We start from the raw sequence: 23,868 nt of genomic DNA, 5'->3' as shown, positions 1-23,868 counted from the left end.
TTCTCTCAGATTAATGTTATCCTGATACAGCGCGCGTGTGGATGTACTCACGGAAGATATCGCCTTGAAGGCAGAACGAGAAGTCACGGATGGTCACGTTTGGTCAATAGATTTCGTTAACTGTGTTAATGAAGTGTTCAACCTCACGGATGTTTGTCAATGAGGTTTACCAAGTAATTTAACCGCGTTATCGATGTTCACTGACGACGTTGTCGAAGTGTGCTCCCGAATGCGATCTTTAAGCACACAGAGCGCGCGTCCACCTCCGTCTGTAACGATCGCCCGTTGCTAAGGAAGTGACGTCACTAGTTGTTAAGGTAACAAACCCCGGAAACCACGTGACCCACTGTATCCTCCAGGCCTCATTAGTTACACGACTGTCAATTTTTTACTTTAAACTTTCGTAACTTGCAGGAATTCATAATTTTTGGTTCTTTCGGTAAAGTCACGTAGATAGAAAATACCATTTTAAGTTAAGGCAAAAAACCCACGACGTTTCGATGGCAACACAAGCGGTCTTTATCACGTGTTGCGATCGAAACGTCTTGGGTTTTTTGCTTTTATTTTAATTTATTTTTATTTTATTGTTATTATTTTCTATCTACGTGACTTTACCTGAAAGAACCAAGAATATAGTAACGATTGTACCCTGGTCGCCACGGATGAAGAGGCCGAGCGGGCTCGGTTCAACTGTTGCCAGGTACCTCCACCACTCAGCTCGCAGCACACACACACACAGTGTCCACTATGTACGGTGTGAAAGAAGTCTAACATACTGTAAACACGTACGGGCCAGTAGTAGACCCTGTGTGTGTGTGAGTTGCACGTGCGCGGGTTCGGCACGCGGTGAGGTGGAGGGGCCGTGAGGGCCGCGCGGGGGATGGGAGCGGTGTAGAGGGAGGGGGGGGGGGCTCTGCCACTTTGCTGTAGAACCTCGTGGCAACTTGCTACGTTGTGCTCAGCCAGCAAAGTTCATTCACGCTCACGGCCAAAAGCAGTAGCGGCGAATATCTGAACCTGTCCCGGGCCTCCCTCAAGGTCGACTCAGCCTTAACCGAGTCGAGTGTGTAAACGTCAACACTGGCAAGACGAAGGTGGCCGGGCGTGGTGCGGACCGCATGGACTGCTCAGTTTCATTTATTTGGAATAACCCTGTGAGCCATTCGGCTCTTGATTCGGGTGCAACCGCGACAAACAATACAATTACAAGATGCATTGATAATTTACTGTACACAAATTGAGACATCCCCTACAAAAACAATGAAATCTTCTAGAAAAAGCACCATTTGTTTATGCTGCGTACTAAAGTGTGCAAAAAAATCCCATTTTGATGTTAGATAACAATAACAATCATAATACAGTTTAAATTACAATTTTAAGTCTAACTCTACACTACATAAAAAAAATCAGGCTAAACTAAACCTTTCTAGAAATTACTAAAATAATGCTATAAAAACAATGCAACAGTGATCAAAAGAAATGTGATTGAAAGTTAACAATAGCGACATATATAACATATTACTAAACCTAGCATCCTTCGCTAGCTGCTTGAGTTAATCCATAATAGCAGGAGTAACAATTATGTATGTTGATTAACTGCGAATAACCCAATCAATAACAGATATCCATTGTAATTTACATCAATACATTACCCCCCCCCCCCCCGTCTTCGTATCGGATCTGCTTACAAGCGACGACGTCACATTTATCCCCCGTCTACGTCTATTAAAGACCGAAACAGGGGAAGGATTTCACCACAACTCTGGCTGTCACCTGACGAGGCGGGTTGTTGTTGTAGTTACAGGCGAAACGTCACGGTACTTGAATTGTAAATGTTGTGGGTTTACTCTCCAACACACCGATGTGCTGAATTAGTCACTAATTGGCATGTTTTGTTTACGTGACAAACTTGGCTAAGATTTATGCGATCTAACCCAAACAAACAAAAACACCCTCTAATAAGTAAATATTTGTATTAATTCCACGAATGGACCTTGGCCTGGGACTGTGCGGATTGAGAAGTTATGGATGCAGCTTCTGTTTGTGCTGCCATCAGAATGACCAACAAATAAATAAATAATACACACGGATTGGTGACTACAGTACTAGACCCCCAGTGCTTTTATATTTAAAAGTGTATGTGCTTTGTGGTTGCTTTATTGCGCATGTTGTTCGTACTGTGTAACACTTGTTTGAACGCAGGTGATGGGGTTGTCCATGTTGGGTGTCATTACAGCCAAAAACAAGCAGCAGTACGAAGACCAGGACGCCGTGGCCGACCATGAGGACGGAAATTGGCCTCGCCCGGTCACAACGTACGACAGCAGCACAGGTTTCCCTCCACACATGCACACACCTACGAGTTTCCCACTGCAGAGACGAGGATCCCCCATATAGCCTTAACAGACTGTTGTGGCAAGTGCTGTTCGCAAGCACCAATGAAGGTCGGCATGGTATACCAGGGGGTAGGTGGCCAACACCACACCCGGCCGCCTTTGTCTCCCAAGTGGTGACGTATTACACACACCGCTCCAGGTATTCATTGAGGTTGAATCGACCCAGGACCAGTTCAGATAAATAATCGTTATTGGTGTTGGCCATGAGCGGGACTCCAACTCGCATGTGTGCGGGGTTCGGAGCGCAGCGTACTATCCACTGCGCCACTGCTACCCTCACATAACGCACACAGAAACAACACACACACACAGGGACCCACACGCACGGACACACAGGGACCTGCTCAACATTGAAATGTGCAGCCCTTGTGTGGCGGCCTGCATTGAATTTGGGCGTTCATCTCGTCACCCATACAAAAGGTCTCGACACAATCATTGGCAGTCCCCCTTGCCCTGCCTGGCACGCACATCGGGCCAGTCACCCCACGCACAGCGCACACAACGTGCGCGTTGCGTATGCCAAATCAAGAGTCGTCCCCGAGTGTCCGGCAAATTGGACCGACTATCCCGGGCCCCGCGCTTTGGGGGAGGCCCCACGTGTAGACATCAGTGTCACATGTAATGCTTCCGGTTTAGTTTGAAGGCATCGGGGGGGGGGGCCACGCACCCACTATGGACGGCCCTGGTCAAAGCACACGGCAGCGCGGAGCACGCGCGTCACGCGCACGGGCCACGTGCGTCACGGGTACGTGACATCTACAAGGCAAGCACCTGCATCGCGTGGTCATCACTTGTAAGGCATGCCCTTTGTGCATGGGACGTGCGTAGTGTGTGCAACACGTGGCACATGTATGTCACACATGCGCATCGCAATGTGATGTCATGTGTACGTGGACATTTGAATCGCATGTAGCTGTCTGGTGGGCAGGACGGATCTACGCGTGGGCAAGTAAGGGGGTGGCTGAGTAAGACTGATACGGAGACACGTCAAGCCACACACTCACCACACACTCACCGGCACACTCACACACACCACATTCACCGCACACTCACTTACCGGCACACTCGCACACCGGCACTCACTGCACACTCACACACCGCACACTCACCACGCACTCACTTACCGGCACACTGACTGCACATTCACACACACTCACCGCTCTCACCACGCACTCACTTACCGGCACACTGACTGCACATTCACACACTCACTGGACCCTCACTGCACACTCACCACGCACTCACGGCACACTGACTGCACATTCACACACACTCACCGCACACTCACTTACCAACACTCTGACTGCACACTCACACACACCGCACTCACACCGCATTCACACACACTCACACACACTCACACCGCACTCATTCACTCACACACACTCACTCACACACACTCACACAAATTTACACACACTCACCGCACACTCACACACACTCACACTCACCGGCACACTCGTGTGCATGCACACTAGTGAGCTTCCACAAAATGTGCTGCACATTAGTGAGGCCACACACCAGCAGGTTTACACATCAGTGAGCTTACACAGTAGTGTGCACACACAGTCGTAAGCTTACAGATTAGATAGCGTACACACCAGCTCACCGGTGAGGTGAGCTACACACTGGTGAGTTAACACACCCACCTGTTTACGTGCGCAAAGCTCTTAACCCTAAACCTAACATATCCCAAATGTCATGGCTAAATTTCGATTTAAAGCTTTCGTGACTGCAAGGATTCATCTTCTTTGGTTCTTTCGGTAAAGTCATGTAGAATGAGAATAAAATAATAAATTGATAAAATAAAATAACACAATAATATTCTCATGACGTTTCGGCCACAACAGGACAGCGCTGTCTTCCAGACAGTCTCGTCCCCTTCACCTGATGAAGGCCGCTTGTGTTGTGGCCGACACGTCGTGAGAATATTATTGTGTTCTTTTATTTTATCAATTTATTCTTTTATTCTCATTCGTCATGGCTAAAGTTATTTTACACACGCACGTGCATACACACGCATGTGCATACACGCATGCGCATATGAAGGCACGCATGCACACATACGTGCACACAAACACACATGCACGCACATGTTTAAACATATACAATTCCATGGCGTTGGACTTGAGACTCCCAGAAGTTGAATCAGGACTCCTGAGTGTGCGATATAGCTCAGTGGGCCTTACTTGGTAAAATTGAAATAATTAATTTAGTTTCAGGATGTAGGGTTCTGAAGATATTTCATCTTTCAGTCCTTTCTGACCGTTTGAGTGTGGGTGAGTGAGTGACAACTACTTATGCATTTTTTTTATTACAAATACAAGCATTTCCAGCTATTGACATGAAATGTATTAACTCTGGAAGATGATGGTGATACAGGTCGTGGGTAGCGGTAGTGTAGCGTTTAGCACGCTGCGCTACGAACCCGGCGACCCGAGTTAAATTCTCGCTCATGCCCAACGCAGGTAACGACTCTCTGAACCGGTCATGGGCCTCCCCTAGGTCGACTCAGCCTCAAATGAGTACCTGGTGTTGTGTAAACATCACTACTGGGGAGACAAAGGCGGCCGGGCGTGGTGTTGGCCACCCACCCCTCGTGTGCCATGCTGGCCTTCACAGGTACTCGCTAACAGCACTTGCCCCAACAGTCTATTCGGGCTATACGGGGAGTCTTTGCTTTGGTGGTGATGATACAGATGGTGATTGATTATACAGATGGTTAGGATGATGGTAATGATACATTTTGTGATGATGGTGGTGATGATGGTAATATTAAGACACACTAATATAAAATGTAATCATTAAAGCACAATATATAACATTTGTAATTTCTGTTGAGAGCATGTGCTTATAATTGTCACGTGTATTTGTACGTGGTTGTGCATGAATGCACGTGTTTTTTATTTTCTGTATTAGGTGCTTGACGACTGCACTTGGCCCAACAGTCTATATTGGTTGTACAGGAAATCTTTTGTCTTTTGATTTACGAATGTTCCATTCACGAAATTTAGTGAAAACGAAATTGACAAATTAAGGATACTTTTCGACTTACGAAATAGAATTTCAGCGGAAACAATATATCACATGGCACGCACCATGAGATCATCAAGCAAAAAGCTGTCATCCATCCACGACAGTGTCACAGTATCCCCATAGTGCAAAAGTAACGCCTCGTCACCTCTCCAGTCATTCCAACATGCAGATCTTTTGGTGAGTTCCTTGAAGATGTTAATTATTTTTTTAATTGATTATTATTCAACCATTGTAATATTTGTTCTTTATTATTTTTTGCATTGTGAAATATTGGTGTTTATTTTGGGTTTATAGTAGAAATAACTGTCTGAAACACATCGCAAGTTTTTCGTATCCAATTAATCGGAAAAGCCATTCCGATTTACGATATTTTGTTTTACGTGCGTTTTTTGAAGAACGCATCCCTTTCGTAAGTAGAGGCATACATCTACAGGAATCCATTGCCAACCGCTAATTTACCAACCACGAGATTTTAGTAAACACGGATTGACTACTGGACACCTGTTTACTAGCCACGAGCATCTCGCTTTGAGTATTTGCGAGTCGCGCCGAGTCGTGAAATCAAAACAACACGATGTACCTTATGGGGGGGGGGGGGGGGTTCTTGTATTTGTTCTTGTATTTGTACGAGCTGTTGTTTGTTTATGTTACCGATGTTTACGGGGAGCGTTAGTGCAGCGGGTTAGCGAGCTGTACTATGGAGCCATAAATCCTGGCATAATTCCTGCTCACGGCCAACACCAGTGGCAATTATCTGAACCATTCCTGGACCTACCCTCGGCCTCAAATGAGTACTTGGTGCATTGTGAAAACATCAGCACTGGCAGAGACAAACCCCATATGCTGTGCTGGCCTGCATAAGTGCTCATAACGGCACTTACTCCAACAGTCTGTTACATGGGGGGATCTTTGTCTTTGCGTGTAAGTGAGAGTTTGTGGACTTTGCATGTTCTTCCCCTGTTGTGCACGCGTTTTCTCAGGGTTCTCAGCTTTCAAAAAAGAACAACCCATTCTAATTGTAAGATTTTACTTGCAAATTACTTAAACAGGGATTACACACCGTGGCAACATCGCCCCCTTCTGTGAAAGCTGGACAGGACCCTCCTGCAAAAGAGTGAGACTTCCCTGAATAAACAAATGTAGCACGGTAATCTTTGAAATAATAAAAAAAACTTCACCCCTAGAGTGGACAAGGTAGCGAGGGCGATCCTAGCAAGCGAGGGAGCTGTGCTCGGACGGAACGGACGACGGCTCCCAGCCGACCTCTTCGCCTTTGTCGATCTTGTCATGGTTGGAGGCCGGTCTCAGCTCTGCGAGGATCGCCTCAAACGTGGGGCGCTCTAACGGCGCGTAGCTCCAGCAGCGGTGCATCACCTTGCGGCTGTGGGGCGAGGGGAGGGTGCGGTGAGGGTGCGAGGAAGGCGAATCGCGCACAAGCTCGGTCTGCGCTTTCACCTCTTCCAGTGCGCGTTCGTTCTCAGAATGGTTGAATGAGTGCTGATGATGTTAATGACGTCACAGGGGGAGGAAGGGGGTCAGGTGGCGAGGGAGGTGAGGGGGGGTGAGTAGGTAGAGGGTCATGAAGGCATAAAATATCTACAGTATGGATTCACACAGCGGCGTCTAAATGCCACTGCATCTCCATACGTAGTGCAGAAACACTGGTCATGTTTATCTCGTAGAGAGAGAAGCAGTCTGTGGGTCTCTACAATGAGGGAAAAAGTATTTGATCCCCTGCTGATTTTGTACGTTTGCCCACTGACAAAGAAATTATCAGTCTATCATTTTAATGGTAGGTTTATTTGAACAGTGAGAGACAGAACAACAACAACAAAATCCAGAAAAACGCATGTCAAAAATGTTATGAATTTATTTGCATTTTAAGGAGGGAAATAAGAATTTGACCCCTCTGCAAAACATGACTTAGTACTTGGTGGCAAAACCCTTGTTGGCAATCACAGAGGTGAGACGTTTCTTGTAGTTGGCCACCAGGTTTGCACACATCTCAGGAGGGATTTTGTCCCACTCCTCTTTGCAGATCTTCTCCAAGTCATTAAGGTTTCGAGGCTGACGTTTGGCAACGCGAACCTTCAGCTCCCTCCACATATTTTTTTTATGCGATTAAGGTCTGGAGACTGGCTAGGCCACTCCAGGACCTTAATGTGTTTCTTCTTGAGCCACTCTTTTGTTGCCTTGGCCGTGTGTTTTTTGTTATTGTCATGCTGGAATACCCATCCACGACCCATTTTCAATGCCCTGGCTGAGGGAAGGAGGTTCTCACCCAAGATTTGATGGTACATGGCCCCGTCTATCGTCGCTTTGATGCGGTGAAGTTGTCCTGTCCCCTTAGCAGAAAAACACCCCCAAAGCATAATGTTTCCACCTCCATGCTTGACGGTGGGGATTGTGTTCTTGGGGTCATAGGCAGCATTCCTCCTCCTCCTCCAAACACTGCGAGTTGAGTTGATGCCATAGAGCTCCATTTTGGTCTCATCTGACCACAACACTTTCACCCAATTGTCCTCTGAATCATGCAGATGTTCATTGGCAGGGAAAAAAGTATTTGATCCCCTGCTGATTTTGTACGTTTGCCCACTGACAAAGAAATGATGAGTCTATATTTTTAATGGTAGGTTTATTTGAACAGTGAGAGACAGAATAACAACAAAAAAATCCAGAAAAATGCATGTCAAAAATGTTATAAATTGATTTGCATTTTAATGAGGTAAATAAGTATTTGACCCCCTCTCAATCAGAAACATTTCTGGCTCCCAGGTGTCTTTTATACAGGTAATGAGCCGAGGTTAGGAGCACACTCTTGAAGGGAGTGCTCCTAATCTCAGCTTGTTACCTGTATAAAAGACACCTGTCCACTGAAGCAATCAATCAATCAGATTCCAAACTCTCCACCATGGCCAAGACCAAAGAGCTCTCCAAGGATGTCGTACAAGATTGTAGACCTACACAAGGCTGGAATGGGCTACAAGACCATTGCCAAGCAGCTTGGTGAGAAGGTGACAAAAGTTGGTGCGATTATTCGCAAATGGAAGAAACACAAAAGAACTGTCAATCTCCCTTGGCTGGGGCTCCATGCAAGATCTCACCTCGTGGAGTTGCGATGATCATGAGAACAGTGAGGAATCAGCCCAGAACTACACGGGAGGATCTTGTCAATGATCTCAAGGCAGCTGGGACCATAGTCACCAAGAAAACAATTGGAATACACTACGCCGTGAAGGACTGAAATCCTGCAGCGCCCGCAAGGTTCCCCTGCTCAAGAAAGCACATATACATGCCGGTCTGAAGTTTGCCAATAAACATCTGAATGATTCAGAGGACAACTGGGTGAAAGTGTTGTGGTCAGATGAGACCAAAATGGAGCTCTTTGGCATCAACTCAACTCGTCGTGTTTGGAGGAGGAATGCTGCCTATGACCCCAAGAACACCATCCCCACCGTCAAACATGGAGGTGGAAATATGTTTTTGAGGTGTTTTTCTGCTAAGGGGACGGGACAACTTCACCCCATCAAAGGGACGATGGACGGGGCCATGTACCGTCAAATCTTGGGTGAGAACCTCCTTCCCTCAGCCAGGGCATTGAAAATGGGTCGTGGATGGGTATTCCAGCATGACAATGACCCAAAACACACGGCCAAGGCAACAAAGGAGTGGCTCAAGAAGAAGCACATTAAGGTCCTGGAGTAGCCTAGCCAATCTCCAGACCTTAATCCCATAGAAAATCTGTGGAGGGAGCTGAAGGTTCGAGTTGCCAAACGTCAGCCTCGAAATCTTAATGACTTGGAGAAGATCTGCAAAGAGGAGTGGGACAAAATCCCTCCTGAGATGTTTGCAAACCTGGTGGCCAACTACAAGAAACGTCTGACCTCTGTGATTGCCAACAAGGGTTTTGCCACCAAGTGCAGAGGGGTCAAATACGTATTTCCCTCATAATGCAAATCAATTCATAACATTTTTGACATGCATTTTTCTGGATTTTGTTGTTGTTATTCTGTCTCACACTGTTCAAATAAACCTTCCATTAAAAATATAGACTGATCATTTCTTTGTCAGTGGGCAAACGTACAAAATCAGCAGGGGATAAAATACTTTTTTCCCTCACTGTATATGTGCTTTCTTGAGCAGGCGGACCTTGCGTGTGCTGCAGGATTTCAGTCCTTCACGGTGTAGTGTGTTACCAATTTTTTTCTTGGTGACTATGGTCCCAGCTGCCTTGAGATCATTGACAAGATCCTCCCGTGTAGTTCTGGGCTGATTCCTCACCGTTCTCATGATCATTGCAACTCCACGAGGTGAGATCTTGCATGGAGCCGCAGGCCGAGGGAGATTGACAGTTCTTTTGTGTTTCTTCCATTTGCGAATAATCGCACCAACTGTTGTCACCTTCTCACAAGCTGCTTGGCAATGGTCTTGTAGCCCATTCCAGCCTTGTGTAGGTCTACAATCTTGTCCCTGACATCCTTGGAGAGCTCTTTGGTCTTGGCCATGGTGAAGAGTTTGGAATCTGATTGATTGCTTCTGTGGACAGGTGTCTTTTATACAGGTAGCAAGCTGAGATTAGGAGCACTCCCTTTAAGAGTGTGCTCCTAATCTCAGCTCGTTACCTGTATCAAAGACACCTGGGAGCCAGACTTCTTTCTGATTGAGAGGGGGTCAAATACTTATTTCCCTCATTAAAATGCAAATCAATTTATAACATTTTTGACATGCGTTTTTCTGGATTTTTTTTGTTGTTATTCTGTCTCTCACTGTTCAAATAAACCTACCATTAAAATTATAGACTGATCATTTCTTTGTCAGTGGGCAAACGTACAAAATCAACAGGGGATCGAATACTTTTTTCCCTCATTGTATGTGAGGAGTCTGTGGGTCGCAACAGCACGTACGGCTGGAAGTAGGACATTCCAGACTAAGATGGTTCATAATGGCCGTGTCAACGAGACTGAACGAGCCAGCACAACTCACTGCCAATAACACATCACGTAATTCACCCTTAAGCAATTGTTCAATCAATTAATTGAATCACTACAATTAAAATCAAAGAATATCCCAGAACAAACACTTCGCACTCTCCTCCGTCAGCCACCTGCATCCACAATAGAAACGCATCAGTCCAGCAGTGGATAAAACCTGGTGTGGGAGGTATGGGGGGGCGGCTTACACTTGCGGTGGGCAGCAGGGGGGTGGCTGCATGCAGTAGCCATCGCAGATCAAGCGGTAGAACTTGTCATCGACTGCCATGCGCCAGGGTAAGGGGCCTCTCCTACACCCACACACGTCACACCGAGCGTCACGCACGTCACACCGAGGAGCACGCACGTCAAACCAAGGAGCACGCACATCACACATCCAGCGGCACGCACATCACACACCGAGGAGCACGCACATCACACACCGAGCAGGTTGCACAGGTCTCCTTTATCAAGACAAACGTGGAGCAGATTACACCTACTACAATACGCCTGTCACAATGCCCCCCTCTCCCCCCCCCCCAGTTTATGGGGGGGGCGCGGGCCTCACTCCCCCCTTCGCGTCAGCCCCCCCTAATAAATGGTCCGGTTGCATTGTGAATGCACCACTCGAATGACGTGCAGTCCCGTGGCGCACTGTAACGGGCTCGTGATTTACTCAATAAAATTCAACGTAAAAAAATAAAAACGATCCCAAGACATTAGTTAAAATAAAGTATGGCCATCGTGTGTCAGCATCACAGGCGAAAATTGTCATGTAAAAAAAAACTTCACTGCGACTCACTCAATTGGGATTGCTCGCAGCAAACAGCACTTGACCTGCTTACAGGTTAGGTGCAGAATAACCGTGTGTCACACAGAGAACAGTTGCCACTGTGGATGCCCTTTTCAAATGCTTGAGATGAGACGTGATTATCGCGTATAAATGTACACACTCAAATAACGAAAAAATTATAAGCGAACTATTATCGTTTCAGGTGGCAGGGTGGTGCAGCGGTGATATTTGACCCTCGCAACAAGAAGGGCCTTGGTTAATTATCCGACTGGCACTTTGTGGAGTTTTCTACGTTCTCCCCTTTGTTCTGTATGGGTTATCCAGTTTGCTCACATAGCTAGAAAACACACAATCACAATGTAACTGGGTATTGGCCAAACATCCCAATGCTAAAGTTACCTGCAAATTACTTCATTGGGATGACACTCGGCAGCAGAGCCGGATGATGGCATTGCTGGGGCCCTATGCCATTGTCAAGCTTAAGAGGCCCCTTCTATGAATGCCTGTATATTTTTGTTAGCAGAATGAAAATAACTGCTTTGGAGAGTCTTTTTTTCTCACCGATCTTTATTTATTAAACAATTATGTTAAAACTCTAAACCTCGTGTCTATTTCTTGTTTCGTATTTAGAGACCCCCCCCCTCTCTTAATGCGAGGCCCTAAGCTGTAAGTGTAGCCGGTGTGAGCTCGCCTGTGATGAATCACACGTATAATTGTGCACTCTTATTTTCTATGGGTGGCCAGGAGAATTTATTATTATTTAAGTGAATGCAATTGTGATCAGGGGATTGGACCCAGAGCCCCACGTAGACAGTAGAGTACAAGGGAACGCCCACAATACAGATTTGAGCTGACCTCCGGATTGAGAAATTGAACTGTTTTGTGACGTGGAGGGTGTTTCTGAACGCTATTGTGACCGACCCGTCCCGACGGGAGGAGAGAGGACAGGGTGGACCGGCTGCATGAGCTTACTCTCCGGCACTGCACAGCACAACATCGCCTCCCTACTGCAATAATAGGACCCTCCTGAAAATAAAAGTCTTCGGAATCAGTGAGGCCTGTCCTTGGGAGGACAGGCGTAGCCTTGGTCGTCACAAGCGAACATTTGTTTCTCCACATTAATTTGTATCCCCGGGTTACCATCAGGGCTGGGCATTGCAAGCTTAGCTTCTGAGATCTGATGAGACTGGTAGCCGTTTTTTAAAAGGTAATTTCGGCATCTGGAGCCCAAGCATGCAACAACTCTATGCAACTTCTTGGTTCTTTTGGTAAAGTCACGTTGAATGGAAATAAAATAATAAAAATAAAACATAATAAAAAATTAAATTCTCACGACGTTTCGGCCACAACGCAAGTAGCCTTCAGGTGAAGGAACAGAACTGTAGGACGACAGCGCTTCAATAACTGCTGCTAAGATTCGCAGCGTCTTTTAAGCTCGCTGGGAGAGGTAAAGCGCCTTGACAAAGGAGTTTACATATCAAACAGGAGAATTTAGCATTGAAATCGCTGTGTTAAAGTGTTGGATCAGCAGTGTGTTAAAGTCAGAAATTAGCATGTAACTGGGAGATTAGCATCATGTTAATATGAGGGATTAGCATGTGACTGGTCACGGAAATAGCTATGTTAAAGTCAAAGTTTACATCTCAACAGAGGCGTTTAGTTTATGGACGCTAAAGGACTGCAACTACCCAACTATCATACAATAAACCGATGTGAAAAAACTAAGTATAAACTACATCAATATAATAAATGTACTCAATATATTCTTCAATAAGTTGAGCTATAAAATAAAGTAACTGGGTATACACTACACTATATAATGAATACCATATAGTAAACGAATTAATACAACTAAAATATAAACTACATCAATGTTATCAATAAACTCTATATACTCTCCAATCAGCTGAGCTACTAACAATAAGTCATACATTACAATGCCATATGGCGAAAAAAAGGGTGGCGTTTTTTTCCTTCTTTCCAACGTTAGCACCACGGAGAGCGACGAGCCTCGTTCAGACGGACGAGTCCATCCATGCTCGGAACGGAGGAGGGGGGAGAAACAGCCACGATGTGCTGCTCTGTCCTGTGTTGCGTTACAACCATGCCATAAACTAGACTACTATACATTGTAATGTTATACCTTCCAATCTAAACTACATTGTATAATATCGTATACACAGCCCAATGTAAGCTCGAACATTATGCAGTATATTGATATGTCTCCAACTAAACTTTTTCCTACATTACACAACTATACACCGTAATATACACTACCATAGACAAACCCACCCTTGAATTATACAATGCGTTACTTTACACTACCCTATACTTTAGACTGTAAAATGTTAGACTTGTAATATTACACTATGTATTATTCTACCAACCCTACTGTATACCACACTGCTGTATATTCACTATACAATTACGATACTATATATTGCCTTATGAATTATGTTAAACATTACAATGTTATACTATTTTGTATTATTATATAACATGCTATAAACCATACCATTGATCGTCGTGTGAAGAGGCAGTGCCAGCGAATGGACTGCGGTCTGAAAGTCACCATAAAATACAAGCCGGATGGCTTGCAGAGAACCTCCGTCTTGGAGAAGTCAATGTCATGTGAGCCCACTGAATTATAACAGTGATCTGCCACGGCTAAGGTGTTCGTCCTACAGTGTTTCAAGTCTGCTTTATGTTCACGGATGCGGTCCGAGATATGTCGTTTGTTTTCTCCAATGTAACTGCTACCACAAAGGCAACTTAGTTTGTAGACGCCCAGGTACTGTATGTCTGGAACCACATCTTTTACAGACGGAACCAGATCACGGATTTTATGTACTGTGTTGAATCGGACCTGGATCTTGTGTTTATTCAGGATTTTGGAGATCTTATTTGTGACCCCCGCAATGTAGGGTAAGGTGATGGTTTTGAATGGCTCCTCAAGAGGATCCTTCTTCATGGCTGGAGTGATGGCTTTGCGGATTGTGTAGTCGGAGTAACCATTAGCCTTGAGAGCTTGGTGTACATGCTTGAGTTCACTGGCAATGTGTTCCTGGTCGGAAATGCATTGGGCTCTATGGTATAGAGTCTTGATGAGGGAGTTCTTCTGGGATGGATGGTGGTGGGAATCCGGTTTTAAGTAAGCATCTGTATGGGTAGCTTTACTGTAGACAGAGTGGCTCATTGAACCATCAGCTCTCCTTTTAATTAGGACATAAAAAAGGGTCCCTTGCCATCTTTTTCGACTTCCATGGTAAATCTGATGGCTGGGTATATGGAATTGATGTGGTCGAGGAATTGGTCTAGAGCAGGCCAGCCATGTGGCCAGATGACAAAAGTGTCATCCACGTACCTCTTCCATAACGTCGGGCGTAGAGTGGCAGTCTGGATGGCGTCAGTTTCAAATTTCTCCATGAAAACGTTGGCTACAACCGGAGATAGGGGGGTGCCCATTGGGGTGCCCTCAGTTTATTTGTAGAAAGTTCCATTCCAGGTGAAATATGTGTTGGTTAAGCAGTGTCTCACCAGGGGGAGTACATCAGTATGCAGTCCTTGATGAACCAAGTCTTCAGTGATTGCGATGGTGTCAGGTATCGGAACTTTGGTGAATAAGGAAAGCACATCAAAACTGACAAGCAAGTCGTCTGGGGACAGGGAATTGCCCTTAACCACACGTCGCTCTGCACCTTGTAGAGCCCATGGAACATGCTTTCTGGAGACATGACCGCATGGCCACAAGCACAACAACAATACGTTCAGTAAATTCAGTTCAGGGCGATGCTTCGCGATTCGTCATACGTTTTTTTGCCTGAGGCCACATTCATCTGGCCAAATTAGCGTAATCTAGCCCTCCACTACCCTGAAGGGTTAAATGTGTAATGATATCACGGGATGTCACTGTGTAGTGCCAGGTGTAGTACCGGCCCTAGAAGGGCTCGGTCAGCGCTGATTGATCAGCTGGATGGCATCACGCTTGGCGTGCAGTGCCAGCCCGACAGGATAGGGTGTGGGAATGCCGGCCGTAGTAAAGGGGTTACTAAAGGCCATGGCACTCTGGTTGACCCGAGAGGACACGTGACCGGCTAAGTCTACAAAGGGGCCCCAAGTGGGGGCTAGGGGTGGTCACGTGGTCGGGGTCCAGATCCTGCTGCTCGAGGATTCTAGAAGGTGGTCGTGGCCAAGGGCGGAGCCAGCCACGCCACAGAGAATATAAGCCGGGTCCCCTAGAGGGACTGGCGTTGTTGTTCATCTTGAAGAAACCTTTGTCTGCGTCTACGTTCTACCGAGTCTCCAACACGTGGACCTGGACCCGAGCTGTGGTCCCGGTCTGTCGTAGCTAGTCATGTTGTAATTAGTGTAGTTAGCCTGGTGGTCACCACCACAGGTTGTTATTCTGGGCCAGTTACCCCGTGTACCACATGGTGGGGGGGGGGAGGCGATTTGTAAAATTGCGCCATATTTTAAACTGTCGGCAGAGCAGAGAGATTGAATCCAATTACCGACCTCTGGATTGCAAGTCCAGGGTGGGAGAGCCATTGCACCACCATGTGTGGCAGCACCCCCACTCTTTTTTTCTTAGGGGCTGTGCAAAATAAAATAAAAACATTGAGTACAATTAAAGTGATGGGCCTTCTATCCCGATGATGGTGATGACATTAGCGATACTGATAATGATGCTGATGATGCTAAGTAAGGTTAAGGACTCACATTGCCCTTCACCACGTAGTTGGGGTCAAGCTGGACGTCCCGTGCCAGCCCAAAGTCGCAAATCTTGGCGATGTGTCCATGGGTTACCAGCAATTTCCTCGCAGCCAGGTCGCGGTGGATGCACTAAAAAAAAGAAAAAAAATCCCTGTGTGGCCTTCAACAAACTTGGGGCAACTTCTGTGAAGGTCGGCCACGGTACAAGACGGGGTGGGTGCCCAGCACCACGCTCGGCCGCCTTTGTCTCCCCAGTGTAGATGTTTACACACCGCACCAGGTACTCATTTGAGACTGAGTCCACCTGGGGAGGCCCAAGACCGGTTCAGATAATTGTCACTGGTGTTGGCCATGAGCGGGAATCGAACTCTGGCCGTTGGGTTCGTAGCGCAGTGAACTAACCACTGAGCGACCACTCGCCACCCAGACAGCCATATTAAGGGCAACAAAGACGTGCACCACAGACACAGTCACATACAAAGACACAGTTAAACACGCACAGTCACAGAGACACAGTTAAACATACTCTTTGGTTCTTTCGGTAAAGTAACATAGGTATAAAATTAAACAAATCACGACGTTTCGGGCGCTAAACCCTGTTTGTTTAGTATGCTTCTCTTTCTGTGTCCCCTGTTGTATCTGTGTTAGTTCCCCCCTACTTGTGTGTCTGTATATACATCTGGGGTTATGTGTTTCCTCTCTCTCGTAAATTTAGCTCTTCTGTACCTGATGATGGCTGCTTGTGTTGCAACCGAAACGTCGTACGCTATTATGTTATTTTATTATTTCTTATTTATACGTGACTTTACCGAAAAAACCAAAGAGTAATTCCTGCAGTCACGAAAGCTTTGAATCAAGTCTGTAGTGCCTCTTGTTAAACAGTGCTTCAGTTAAACAGGAAAATTAATAAATCCAGCAGGCATGACTTGAAAAGTAACAAATTTACATTTTGGGTGGCACTCTAAATCGTCCGGTAAATCGTGTCGCCAATTATAATTTCTGCGTTTATCTGCGCGTGTCTGTGTACCCCCAGTGGAGGAATACGTGCGCAGCTTGCTGGACAACCCTGAGTTGATTGACCGTCTGGCACTGGCCTCGGAGCAGGTGAGACTCCGTATGCGTGCATCAGCTCTGCCCCCCCCTCATATTTTTGGTGCGGGCCTGTACCCTTGTCCGACCCCTCACTTCCGCGTTGCATCCAGCTGCCTCACTGAAGAAAGGGACACTTGCCTTGCGCTGAGTACGACGTTTCGCTGGTTGTAATCGCCAGGGAAACGATATACTCGATTTGTAAGTGTTGTGGGTTTACTCTCCAATACACTGGCGTGCTGCAGTAGTAACTAATTGACACGTTTTGTTTTACGTAACAAACCTTACTAATTGGCTGTACCGGGTTAACTACACCAATTTACGTGCTCTTACCCAAAAAAACCTTTATTATGGATAATATTGGTCGCAAAATAATACGTGTTAAACAGCTCCCTTTTAGAATGTCTCATCCTCACCAGCAATGGTCAATCAATCAAATAAATCGGTTTAACACGTAGGCTTTCGCGACCAATATTATTCATAATAAAGGTTTTTGGGTTAGATCGCGTTATTTATAAATGTCTCGTAACCCTCCACCACCTGACACGGCCAATCAGTAAAAAAAGTGTCACGTTGACAAAAGACAAATAATTCACTACTTTAGCCCACCGGTGTGTTGAAGAGTGAATCCACAACATTTACAGTTTGAGTACTCAATTGGATTCACTCTTCAACACACCGGTGGGCTAAAGTAGTGAATTATTTGTCTTTTGTCAACGTGACACTTTTTTTGCTGATTGGCCGTGTCGGGTGGTGGAGGGTTACGACACATTTATAAATAACGCGATCTAACCCAAAAACCTTTATTATGAATCAAATAAATCCTAGATTTATAACGTGGCATATTTATCAAAAAGCAGAGACGGAAGGGTGAAACTCTAGAGGTAGCTCTATGATATCCGCTTTTGTGGAACGTTCTCTAACACGGATGGCCGTACTGCTCTGAGATAAATCAGAATGGATCCTTCGTTTCGTTACGTGATGGCGGTTGCAAAATTGTTGTTGACGCGTGCATGTGCCGTGCATGTGCTGTGTACGTGTGCAGGATGTGGTGGAGTCCTGGGTAATCTTCTCCGAACATCTCTCGCTGTCCCAGCTGCAGCAAGGTGTGCGCTCCGGCCGGTTTGTCCAGGGAACCTTCCTTGCGAGTCGTGAGAATTACCTGGAGGGGACTCTGAGGGTGCGAGGGGACGGTGACAGTGATAAAGAGGTACACGTTTCACAAGCCTGCGTCCGGAAGGAACAATGCTGTTCGATCGTATCTGTGTGAGTTTTAAAAACAAATTTATAATGAAGCAGTGGCATAGCGTTCTTGGCATGAGCAGTAGCTCTTAACCTTTACTGCAAGGCTGTAGTAAAGGTTAAGAGCTACTGGGCTAAAATATTTGTATTTTGAACGTCTTTTGCACCCTACGTAGGTGTCGTAGCCTGGCTCCTGCCCCCCCGGCCTGTGGGTCCTGGTGCAGTTGCACTGCCTGCACACTCGATAGCTACGCCACCATAACCACAGTATATACGTTAATTGTGACTACTTTAATAATAGGGTTTTTCCCTTTTTTTCTGGCAACAAAGCTGAAACCTTTTACAAGGAATCATGTGTGCATTAACTACAATACTTGTGGTCAAAATGCAAACAAAAAACACACTATGATAATATATGCATTGTCCTTGAGACTGATTGGTCCACACCAGGGACGGCTTTCTTTTGAGCCTCGACCCAATTGGTGCGAGGCCAGCGGACGCCAAAAGGCGTACGCATATATGGCAAATATTATCAGTGTGTTTTTGTTTGCATTTTCACCACAAGTATTGTGGTTAATGCACACATGATTCCTTGTAAAAGGTTTCATTTTTGTTGCCAGAAAAAAGGGGAAAAACCCTATTATATTTTGGTACTGGCAAAGGAGGTCTAATGATGGTTGTGACTACTTTGTTAACAAAATGAATGGTCTATTTCCACCTCCAAAATGTAACGTTAAATAACAATTAGGTACATTGGCCCTTTGTTGGAAAAAAAAACCCAGTCCAGAAATTGCCCTGCTTGAACATATGTTACTGAAAAACATTGGTTTCAGAAGATTCATGGGCTCACTCTTGTACAGTAAAACCTTGGATTACGAGCATAATTCGTTCCGGAAACGTGTTTGTAATCCAAAGCACTCGTATATCAAAGCACTCGTATATTAGTTGTGATCACGTGACGCTCGGCAGTACAAAGCTGCTCGTATTGCAAGACCCTCGCTCGTTTATCAAATTAATATTTATTAAAAATTTTGCTCGTCTTGTAAAACACTCGCAGACCAAGTTACTCGCAATCCAAGGTTTTACTGTATATGCTGCTCTCTAACAGCACTTGGCCCAGCGGTCTGTTAAGGCTATAGGGGGGATCTTTTTTTTTCCTGCGTGCAGGTGTTGATCCAGGGGCTGCAGCATTTAAACCGCGCGATGCACGACGACATCGTGTGCGTGGAGATGTTCCCCGAGGAGCGCTGGGTTGCCCCCTCCTCGCTGGTCCTGCACGATGAGGGCGTCGCAGGGGACGTTGCAGAAGAGAATGAAGAGGATGTGGTGAGTGGAGCGCCAACACTGCCGAACCAAAATCAAACCCAGACACCTGCAGTGTGCGTGTCTCTCTCCCCGTGGTCGCATGGATTTTTCTCCAGGTCCTCCGGCTTTTCCCTCCACAGTTACAATCTGACATGCACTTAGAGTATTTGGCTGATATCAATTTCAAATGTGATAAGATACTTCATTGAACGATCATTTGTGGCCAGGTCACTTAAAAAGAGCTATATAGCTCTCAGGGTCCTTACCTGGTAAAGTTATTTAGTTTATAGTTTTTAAATAGTTTTAATATAGTTTAAACAAAGAATAACAACAAAGACTCAACCACTTCAAGAGAGACCTTAGACATAATGAACACCGTGTGACCAGACAACAATCCACATTAGAGATGCTGTTAGCTTGATTTTGCGTTTATTAAATGACTTTACATTACATTACTTCAAAATCAAGTCAGGAGTGCTAATCATTTCGTACTATTTTTGTATGTACGTAGGGGTTATTTGACCATACTTCGGTGCGGGTTGGTGAAGGGGGTGGGCATAGATCAGGAGCATAGAAGGACAGGATAACAGTTCATTTTGCTGTACTGCGCTCTGCTGCCAGCAATTTTGGCGCAGAGCCTATACCACCTGTTATGCATATCCAGGCTCAACACGGCGTCGCTTCCACGGTCTGAGCTCCTTTTTAATGTTCATTTTAATTAACTTAATTAGAACTCAAGAGATCAGGACACGTATCATTTGCGAGAGTGACCTGGGTCACAGGGTGGCCTCTATATTGAAAACTAATTTCTTTAGTACTGCTTTTTGTATTTAGATTGTAGTCCTTGCCACGCACCTCTTTTTAGCATGGTTGGCTGTGTACGGTGCGAAATAAGTTCTACATGCATACATACCACAGTGACAAAATGCAAAACATAATAAAGTACAGCAATGAAGTTAATTGAAATTGGCACAAAAACAACCGTGGTTTATGAAAAGTCGACAATATTTCACAAACATAAACAAGTGTTAGATATGAAATCGCATGTAGTGCAAGTTGGCTTGGGCAGATTATTTATATACTGATCATTGCACAGTTATACTTATAAAAACGTTACGTAAACATTAAACACATACAGGGTGACTGATGTGCTAAGCAGGTAAGAGAAAATGTCAATCACAATTGCAAGTGAAATCATAAAGAATCGAGAGATTAAGCATCAAATTGTGAATTAGATGGGAGGGTAACCTTTGTTGTACATAATATTGGTCGCAACAGCCTACGCGTTTTTTTAAACGTGTGGTATCTGATGGGCGTGTTCCGGTTGATTCTATCAATCGCCAGAATTGTTTTAACTTATAAATATTTACTGAGGACTCCTCACTGTGATCTTTTGTCATTTTAACAAAGCGTCAGTCTCATTATTGACATTGATTAGACACAGCATGAAACCACATCCGCAGGTTAAGCGCTATTGTTTTGGATTGCTCCTTCCCCTGTAAGCCAAATTGTATTGTGTTACGCAGTGAGCTGGTAAAAAAATAGTTATTTAATTACTTCAGTGTGTGAGAGAGACGCCACTGTGGTGAGTGCTCATTTGAGTTTGAGTTGTCATCTCCCGGTGCTATCCCAGCTGCTGCTGCTGCTATCATCGCTCTTGCTTAGATTAAGCAACACGATGTTTGTCCTTTGTTTTGGTCTCCAGCTGAAAGCCGAAAGTGGGAAGATGCGTCGACCCACTGGCAAAGTGGTCGGCATCATCAAGCGGAACTCGAGGCCGCTGTGCGGCATGCTCATGCCCAGCCCAATCAAGGAGGTGGGCTGATCTTCATGTGTGTGTGTACGTGTGGGGAGCGGTGATGTAGCGGTTAGCGCGCTGCGCTACGAATTCTGGGACCCGAGTTGGATTATATTTATCGCTCATAACCAATAAACAGCGGCAAATGTCTGAACCTGTCTTGGGCCCTTCCCTAGGTCGACTCGGCCATAAATGAGTCTCTGATGTGGCATGTAAACATCAGCGCTGTGGAGACAAAGGCGGTCGGGCATGGTGCTGGCCGTACCCACCCCGTCGTTTGCCGTACCAGCTTGAATAGGTGTGTGCTGACGGCACTCGCCCAAACAGTTTGTTGAATGCCTTACTGGGGGCTCTTTGTGCGTGTTGCAGGCCACCCGCCACCTGTTCACGCCCGCGGACCGCCGCATGCCACGAGTGCGGGTGGAGACAAGACAAGCAGCGTCCCTGCAGGCCCACCGCATCGTGGTGGCCATCGGTGACTGGCTGCGACACTCCCGCTACCCGAACGTACGACTGCACCGTGACGCCCCGCACGCCGTGACACCTCACCCGTCCGTCCCGTGGTCGGCATCGTCGGGCTCATCCTTCTGTCACTTGACGCGCGGCCACGTGGCTCTGTATGCAATACAGCCGTCGAACCCAAAACACGAACGGTGACACGGTGAATTGGAAGTCAGGGTGGATGAGCTGGCACCACTGTGATTTATTTGTTTGAAAGAATGGCAAACTCACCTGTGATTCAACCTAGGTTATTAAGGTGTTATAAGTTGATAGTCTCAGCCCAGTCACCAATAACTGCACCAAAAACGATATTAAATTTGGTCGTGCACTTCTATTGTTTAATTTCAATCTCTGAGAAAACTACTGCGTTTGACTGCCATGTGATGAACATTACTTTGATTGGCAGAGTGGTTGGAAAAGCACTGCCCCCCTACAATTTGGACTGCATTTCACTTCAATGGATCTTAGAAGTAGCTCTGTTATGTCTGCGCCTGTGGGTCGTCCTTGACCACGAAGGGTTTGTATAGATTGCTTGTTTTGTGTGATACCATTAACACAATGAGAAACAAAATTGGTGAAAAGTTAAATATATTGTTAAGATGTATTCTTTGGGTTGTATCTTTGTTTAAACAGATGCCGGTTAATATTCTACATAATGTACGTTAGGTACAAGGTTGGCATTGTGGTTGTGCTTTTCATACCTATTTGCCACTGCACAACCGAGCGGCACCATGGCTGGCACGGTTTAGTAGGCTGCAGGTTGTTTATCCACTGCAAAAGCAGATCCATGCCATGGACGGTCAATGCTTTGAACAAGTCTAGGCACATGCAGATGACGCTGTGGTGCCACGTCCCCGTGGTGTACCGACTGCCGTCACACAATTAACGTGTCTCTAGCCCCGCCCCTGGCCTTCCTCGGCCCCCGGATAGATTTGGATGCCTTGTGGGGCCAGCATATCACGGTTTGGTTCTGGTTCAACACGGCAAAAAGCCAGTGGGTGACCACAGACACCTCGAGAGCTCTGCGCTGTCTGGGTTCCAATGTACCGGTGGAACAGGGATACCGGTGACGATTGGCCACGTATGTGCATATGCATGTTGAACTTCTTCCGTACCATACGTAGACAACCGTGCTAATCGTCGGTGTGCTTGTGCAGGGCCATTTTGTGCGCTCTCTGGGCGAATGTGGGGATAAGGAGACGGAGACAGAGGTGCTGCTGCTGGAGCACGACGTGCCACACCAGCCCTTCAGCCAGGCCGTACTTGCATGCCTGCCCCCTCCCACGTTCAGCATCACAGCAGAGGTACGCATGAGACATGTGACGATATGTCAATTCATCGATTGAGTTCAATTCTTACGCCTGCGGTGTGTTGGTGTGTTCGGTCGTGCATGTGAGAATCCTTTACTTCAGTGCTCTTTATTACAAGGCCCACGGGCCACTGGTGGCCCCTGGGTGGCCTTTGGTGTGGCCAATGACGTGTGGATCCCCGACGTATAGGCCCCTGACAATAGACAAATGCGAAAACACCCCCCATCATCATCATCGTGCTGTCAAACCTCAATAGTTTCAAGATGTTTGGCCTGCGTAGAATACCTTCTAGAGGGCCTCTCTGGAGCTCTCCCTCCAGTCGAGGTCCTTCCGCTGCACTGGCATAAACGAGAAGCCACGGGGCTCTACACCTTTACCGCAGACCGGATATAGAAAAGCCGTCGACCTGAAAGAAAGTCGATGGCTCGGACACATTATCGTAAGAAGAGAGGAAATTCACATCGGAGGAAGGAAGGCGACGGACTTATGGAAGCACCAGGGCGGAGACCCGAGAGGCAGGCCTCGAGAGATGCGGATCAAAGTGGTGAGCCAGGATATGGAGGACTCTGCAGTAGCCGTGGAGATGGTCCAGTACAGAAATAAATGGAGCAAGGGGACTACAGACTTTTTTCCTATAACGCTGTACTTGCGTTCCTGAACAACACCGAATTGTGGAAAAATCGCATAATAAATAATATAGGGTAAAGCACAGTCC

The 23,868-nt window shown here is 46.1% G+C and overlaps 1 long non-coding RNA gene across 1 annotated transcript; it reads left to right on the top strand.

Annotated features, from left to right (window-relative positions):
- The first annotated feature begins 268 nt into the window (after nucleotides 1-268).
- LOC142924759 (uncharacterized) lies at nucleotides 269-17,214 on the top strand. Its single transcript, XR_012941843.1, has 3 exons — nucleotides 269-700; nucleotides 2,237-2,332; nucleotides 16,942-17,214. It is a non-coding gene; the product is annotated as an uncharacterized LOC142924759 (long non-coding RNA).
- Nucleotides 17,215-23,868: the final 6,654 nt, after the last annotated feature.

The sequence above is a fragment of the Petromyzon marinus genome, chromosome 16, assembly GCF_048934315.1.
Source record: "Petromyzon marinus isolate PM22_M1 ecotype Great Lakes invasive population chromosome 16, UKy_Petmar_22M1.pri1.0, whole genome shotgun sequence".
NCBI classification, from domain to species: Eukaryota; Metazoa; Chordata; class Hyperoartia; order Petromyzontiformes; family Petromyzontidae; genus Petromyzon; species Petromyzon marinus.
Note: the sequence above shows the minus strand (reverse complement) of the source record. Positions and strands in the feature narration are given on the sequence as shown.